The following is a 7,712-nucleotide window of genomic DNA, read 5'->3' on the forward strand; positions in this document are numbered from 1 at the left end:
TATTTTATCAAATGTACAGCTGGTTTGTATGACCTTGGTAGGGGGTGTGTGGTGGGATCTTTTTCACACCAATGAATGTGTACAGGTTGGTTATAGTTTATGGCAGTGAAAAATTACAGTGGAGTCCAGTCTGAGAACACTGTTCAAAATATGTGATTTAAATTCATTTTTAAAATCTAAAAATAAACTAAATATAATATTACAGTCTACTCTCGAAGAGCTGGTATTTAAAATCTAATTGAATCATTCAAAATAATTGTATAAGAACATTCAGTGGGGTCTGGATTGAGACCACTTAAAAATTTGGGTTTTAAAATGTAATTTAAATCCACAAATAAACAAAACATTTAAATATCAAAATAAAAATATAATAAAATAAAATATTTTTTTTTTGTAAAAAAAAAACAAACTATAAACTATATGAATGTAATGGCGTAAAATAAATTAGATTTTTTTCAGATCACTGAAACAACATTTAACATTTTATTATGGTTTTTAGTACAAATGTAATTAATTTAAATAAATTAAATGTTTAAGATCATATATCAGGGTTAAGATCATGCAAGTCACTAATCAAATGAAAGTAAGTGTGAGACATTGACCATGTGAATAAACTTGTGGAGTTCAGACAGCTTGAAATTGTCATTAAAGGCTACAAGGACAAACCAAATATTAGGACATTTTAAAATTCATGCACATTTTCTCAAAATTAAGTTTGTTGCACTAACATTTCTCTTAAATGATATGCTGATAAGATAATTAATGACAGCATTTTCATTAATAAAAAAAATTAATCAAAATAGAAGCTTTTTCAATAGCGGTCTCAGACTTTTGGACCCTCCAATTGGAGTAGTCAAATGCAGCATCATAATTTTCGTGGCACCTACCTACCTACCTACCTATCTATCTACCTATCTATCCAATAATTCTGTCAATAGTGTCTATTTGTATTGTATTGTATTGTATTAATAGTATAATATTGACTATAATTTTGTTCCCTGCGGTCGAGAATCTAAAGTTTTGTGTTTGTGAACCGAAACCATTTTAACATTTGCCGACTTGTCCGTAAATATTTGATGCGAACACGCACTGAAACATTCACTTTTGCCCTAAGCGTTTTTATGTTTATATTTTTATGCAGGTATGTTCTAGTGGAGTCGGGTAACCTAATGAAGACTGCGTTTCCTAAATATTTGAATTATTCCTAAATGTTATTCGCTTAAAAATAAAACAAACAAATCATTTCCATGTGTAAACACAGAAACCTATGGAGAGCATACTATTTGTTGGGAAATCGCACAGCTGCAACTTTAAGACAGAAGCGAACTCCCCCTCTTTTCTCGAACAATGGTCTCTACCAACCACCGCTGCTCTCGCCGCTGAATCCTTAACGTGCCATTTTATTACTAATGGACATATCTGGAAATCAAAATGTCATCGATATACGGGACAGTATCGCGTTTCTGAAGATGCCAGCGGTGGATATTCATGTGGGTTTCGCCGGACCAGTGCTGATTTTGGCCAGTGAAGCTTCCTTGTAGTGAATCGGATGATTGGAGCAGCTGTGCGCTCGCGCTTAGATTGCAGCTGTCATTGATATCGCACAGTGAACAGTGAGTATAAGACAGCATGCACAATACAATGCAACAGTCATTGTGTCTGACTTGTGGAAGTGCAGTATTCTTTGTGCACCATTCTCAAGGTGATTGGGAAATGCCTCTTTAGTGAAAGGAAACTTCCAACAGATGTGAAAGGTATTGCTGTAGTAACAGAGATCAATGAATGTGTGAATGAATGAATGAATGCTTGAATGAATTAATGAATGAATGCATGTAGATTCTTGGGAACTGTTGATAATCTTTCATATTTCATACAGGGAAAAGGTGCACAGATCAATTGAAGACACTGACAGAGAGAAAGGAAAGAGAGAGGAGAGAGAGAAAGGCAAAGACAGGCATGATATAATGCGCTCGAGACAGTGGTTGAGGATTCTCTCCAATTAGAGTCACAGCAGCTGAATAGGCTGTTTTGAAAGAGATGGGATCACTATAACAAAGGCAAAGACAGGCATGATATAATGCGCTCGAGACAATGGTTGAGGATTCTCTCCAATTAGAGTCACAGCAGCTGAATAGGCTGTTTTGAAAGAGATGGGATCACTATAACATGCCGGCTTGCTAGGTGTAGTGCATGTCACAGGAATTGTCCCTGCATATCCCACTCGCCTGTGGTCCGGCTGTAATGGACCTTATTCACATGTGCTGGAGGACTGTGTGAACGTGAACGTGGTGCTCTAATGTACTAATGGTTGGCTGTTCAGTCAAACAAAGCATGTTTGAATTGTTACAGCATGAAACTTTTATTTAAATTTGAAGAATTAATTGACATGTTTATTTGTGATGTTACACACACACAATTAATTTAAATGATAATACAAAATTTTTTTTTACTGTTTTTTACTGTTGTCAGGCAACAGTAATTTGTCACTGTCTGTACATTTAGAAAGTTTAAAATATTTTCCAAACGTCATAAGTTCAAGGCCAAAAAATGATATATGTATAACCAAACGTATATCTGCTTTCAAACCTCCAATTTAGGCATTTTTGCTACTTTGCAGATCACTAAACATTTAGCGTGGCAGCCATGACTGGGTCATATTGATGGAGAATTGTGGTGGCCACACTGGTGCTCTTGCCTCTAATGGTAATTACTGTAGATAGACAGGCTGAGAATAGGACGGCCTCTGTGTCCCCCTGACCCTGTTGGCTGTGCTGGTGTGTAAAGGCTACCTCAGCCGTTTCCATTGTATTTTATCAAATGTACAGCTGGTTTGTATGACCTTGGTAGGGGGTGTGTGGTGGGATCTTTTTCACACCAATGAATGTGTACAGGTTGGTTATAGTTTATGGCAGTGAAAAATTACAGTGGAGTCCAGTCTGAGAACACTGTTCAAAATATGTGATTTAAATTCATTTTTAAAATCTAAAAATAAACTAAATATAATATTACAGTCTACTCTCGAAGAGCTGGTATTTAAAATCTAATTGAATCATTCAAAATAATTGTATAAGAACATTCAGTGGGGTCTGGATTGAGACCACTTAAAAATTTGGGTTTTAAAATGTAATTTAAATCCACAAATAAACAAAACATTTAAATATCAAAATAAAAATATAATAAAATAAAATATTTTTTTTTTGTAAAAAAAAAACAAACTATAAACTATATGAATGTAATGGCGTAAAATAAATTAGATTTTTTTCAGATCACTGAAACAACATTTAACATTTTATTATGGTTTTTAGTACAAATGTAATTAATTTAAATAAATTAAATGTTTAAGATCATATATCAGGGTTAAGATCATGCAAGTCACTAATCAAATGAAAGTAAGTGTGAGACATTGACCATGTGAATAAACTTGTGGAGTTCAGACAGCTTGAAATTGTCATTAAAGGCTACAAGGACAAACCAAATATTAGGACATTTTAAAATTCATGCACATTTTCTCAAAATTAAGTTTGTTGCACTAACATTTCTCTTAAATGATATGCTGATAAGATAATTAATGACAGCATTTTCATTAATAAAAAAAATTAATCAAAATAGAAGCTTTTTCAATAGCGGTCTCAGACTTTTGGACCCTCCAATTGGAGTAGTCAAATGCAGCATCATAATTTTCGTGGCTGGTGCAGTTCCATTATTCTTGGCCTGTCTTGTATCACTCCAAAAATCCACTGATTTCATTGAACTCCCTCACCTCAGCCCTCCCTTTCCTCTCAATCTCTACCTCTCTCTCTTGCTCCCTCCCCCCAAAGCCATCCATTCATTCAGACAGAGTGTGTGGAATATGATCGCTCTTGTTGTCATCAGTGGGGCTTTTACTCTGGGCATTACCTTGTGCTCCACTCAATACTCCGATTGAAATGTGGGCTTAAAATACATCGTACAGCACTCTCGTACCAATTGTGCCAGTGATCTTGGGTTTGTGCCCATCTGCGTTATATTTCAGTGCAGGATGTTATGCCAAATATCCTCGAAATATTCCGTGCCCTTGACCTTTTGTTAAAATGTGAGCTGCAATGTGTTAACAGTCAATAATCCACATTCCTTTGTTCATTTATTCAGTCCAGCCCACACGCTTGGACCATCACTGTTCCCCTGCTTTCAACTTGGTACAGTTCATTATTGGATTATTTGACTTTGTTTGCTCATTAAGCAATCATAAAGGGATTTATCAACAAAATATATTCTGCAGAATGGATTTAAACACCTTTATTTAACCTGTTTTACTACCAAAAAGTTGCATAATTCCACTCTGAGGTCACACTAGAAAAAAGCCATAGATCCCTTGAGCAATATAAAAACAGAATTATTACTGCCCTTGTTGGATCAGTCCAAAGTAAACCATCATAAAGCAATTATTGCCCAAATGGGACATAGGTTTCCGTTGTCCATGTTCATTGAATACTGTTATGTATCTAGTAGGCAGAAGTTGAACTCTGGATCATTCCACAGCTAAAGTTTTGAAGTCTTGCCAGCCTACTGCTGATGTCTGATGTTAGTGGCTGTTTGGTGTTATGAAATATAGATGGGAGTCTTATTCACTTAAGATGCTTTAATGGTTTTTCTCTTCCCCTCTTCCAGTCCTGCTGCATCATTCTTTCTCCCTTTTCTTTCTTCCTGGAGCTTCATATAGATCACAGAGTTAAGATGCAGTTGCTCAGTTGCACAGGGTGGCGGGGGTTTGGTTGAATCGAGCCCCTGCCCCTTTAATCGCAGACACTAAAGTGCCCTTTCAGCCCGATCTGGGTACCCCCACGTTCATTCATATTTTTTCATTTGGAGCATGAAGGAATATATGCTAATAAATTTCAGCAGCTGACATTTTCTGCAAAGTTGATAAAAATTGAGATTTGATGCTACAGAGAGTTCACAACATTAGCAAAATGTTACAATTTCTGCTCTGCAATATGCAATTAAATGTCAAAATATTTTAAAAGAAAATCACTGAGACTAGTAGAGTGAGACAGACAATTAGGAGAATTTTGTCAGTGCTTTTTGTTTCATTTTTAGCATTGATTTTGTCTTTCCCATGCTCACTGTGAAGGCATAAATGCCGGCACTAAGTCTCATTTGTAAATATTAGTCACACACACACACACACAGACAGACAGAGAGAGAGAGAGAAAAAAATATATAGTTACATTTTCTATTTATTTATTTTCTTTTTATTATTTATCTATTTATTGAAAAAAAAGGCATTTTTGTAATTGTCGTTAAGTAAGGGGTGCTATTTCAGAAAGTTCTGTAAAAATGTATGTAACAATGTGAATTGGAAAAAAAAAACTTTTCAAAAGAATGTCTTTTTTGGACACTCATCTAACCTACCATTGGTTGTACAAACACTTTTATTGTTCTAATATTGAAACTGGATTTTTTTTTTTTTTTTAATATTGCTGTAGAGTCAAATGATATAAAACAGTGAAAACATACTGTATAGAACAGTAAAATGAACTCAATTACAGCACCTCAAAGCAAATAGATCATGTGAGCTCCTGTGCTTCACTCCCAACGAGTCACTATGCATTTGCATTAAGTTACATTTTCTCAATTTTGTCATATCACATGCTGCATCCAGTGGTCCGCTATTGCTTGTGCCGCCTGTGTCAAACAGCTGGGTCTTCCTGTTGTCCATGGGGTAGCCGTTTGTAATTCCTGATCAAACAAAAACACATAATTGTGTGTAACATATGATTTAACATTGCATAAACAGGTATAGGCTAAGCTAGTATGCTAATTGGCTAAGCTACAATGCTAAGAGGGTAGTTTTCAAAACGTTAGCTAACTCGAAAAAACAAACAAACAAACACTCGTGGACTTTCTAAATGGTTGCAAACATGATAGGCTGACTTTTTGTAATTGACAGGATAATCAACCAATTAAAGTGATGTGGAGGCGCTTCCTGATCTCACATGACTTTTTTTTCTTGTATCTTGCTGTTTTTTCCTCTCACATTCACAACTTTTATGTTATGTTATGTTATAATATATTATGTTATAATCATATTATATTATTATAGTCTCATTGGGGCAACAGCTGCTTTACTATGCTGAGATGTTAACTTGCCAGCTTACTAAAAAACACAAAGAACAGGATTTTTTTTTTTTTTATTTCATCAGTAGTTTTCGCTATATCAAAAACATCAAAAATAAAATTCAAAGAATAAAAAAATCTGTTGTGCTATTATTATAGCTACTGTATGACTATAAATAGTTGTCTATTTATAGTTGATAAATCATGGGTATGTCTATGTCATATGTGATTCCATGTAGACACAACACTTCTTTTTAGTAGATGTAAGTAAACCCTAAAAGTTGTCTCATTTTGTCATTGTGGAGCTGTTGTGCTCACTGATAGTGTGTAATAGTGACGTCAGAGGTGGTGTGTAAACGGGCACATCCAGACTGCTGTGAGAGTAGCTGCTTTGTACTACAGCAGGTGTCTGTGTCTGGCGTCACACTCTGAGTGTGACTGAATGTGTCAGTGTTGTCTTTTTTCCCCATTGTAGGCAGAGAAGTCTGTGGGTATGTGTGTGTGTGTGTGCAGTGATTGAGAGGGAGTCCCAGACTCTGTCCCACATGAATAATTTATTGATTGGCATATGGCATTGAGACGTCGCTTCTATTCCAGTTCCTTTGTCTCTCTCCATGCTCGCTTCTCTGTGTTATATCTGGATGTTACAGATATAACACAGTAATATATCCGTCGTTGCACATTCATGTCAACATGACAACTATCTATTTTACACTCATTTTTAATTAAAAATAGTTTTTCTCACCAGAAAGTTCCAAGGACCAAGGGTGAGGAGTGTTGGTGATTTGTTTTGTATTGATCAACTATCAATATCCCAATTACTACCTCCATCTCCATGTTAGACTGCAACAGAGATGAGAAGGTGCTTCCAGATGCCTGAGGGCTCATTTACAGATTATTTCAAGTCATTTCAGGTTTCTTTTAATTTGTGAAAGTGGCCATTTCCGAGTAGGTGAGTTGTTAACTCTGTAATTAGTCCATCTTTTCCCACCACTCATGGATTTTCTGAACAGTTGCAAACATGGTAGGAGTGCATTATGTAGGTGACAAGATAATCAGCCAGTCACAGTATTTCCAGTGTTGTTATTGCTAACAAACTATTAAAAAGAATTTCTTAATTGAATATAAAATATATTAGATGGAAAAACTTAAAAAATTAAAAACGTTGCCTTGGCAAATAACTAAAAAAATAAAAAAATTAGTACATTGAAAATTAAATTAAATTGAAAATGTTTATTATATTCTAACACTTATATTATATGATATTAATTTTTACTAAAATATTTATTTTCTTTTATTTAATAATTTGTTATGACTTTTTGCTGAATCAGTAAATGTCTAAACTGGATGCACATCTTGTGTTCTTTGCTCAAAAGGGTGATTGTTCCCCTGAATAATTAAGTTATTTAAATTTGAATAAAGCAGCTTGTTAGAACAGTGGTATTTGTTTCAGTTTTGAGTTATTCTCATTGTTTCAGTGTTTACATTTCATAAAATAACATATTTTATTTTTGAAGTAGCAGCCAACTTATGTGAGGTCTTAAGGGGATAGTTCACCCAAAAATGAAAATGTGATGTTTATCTGCTTACCCCCAGGGCATCCAAGATGCAGGTGA

General features: G+C 34.9%; 1 protein-coding gene across 7 annotated transcripts in view; it reads left to right on the forward strand.

Moving 5' to 3' along the window:
- Positions 1–1,364: 1,364 nt before the first annotated feature.
- The window catches only part of ppfia2 (PTPRF interacting protein alpha 2), a 184,336-nt gene continuing 177,988 nt past the window's right edge, over positions 1,365–7,712 (forward strand). For 5 of the 7 annotated variants that reach the window (XM_016475772.1, XM_016475778.1, XM_016475775.1 and 2 more), the window contains exon 1: positions 1,365–1,613. The gene's annotated coding sequence lies outside the window, so the exon portion shown is untranslated. Of the gene's footprint in view, positions 1,614–1,665; positions 1,703–7,712 lie in introns of those variants that run through there. The other 2 variants (XM_016475773.1, XM_016475774.1) reach the window with 2 other exon arrangements.

The sequence above is a fragment of the Sinocyclocheilus anshuiensis genome, unplaced genomic scaffold (genome assembly GCF_001515605.1).
Source record: "Sinocyclocheilus anshuiensis isolate Anshui unplaced genomic scaffold, SAMN03320099.WGS_v1.1 scaffold200, whole genome shotgun sequence".
Taxonomy (NCBI): Eukaryota; Metazoa; Chordata; class Actinopteri; order Cypriniformes; family Cyprinidae; genus Sinocyclocheilus; species Sinocyclocheilus anshuiensis.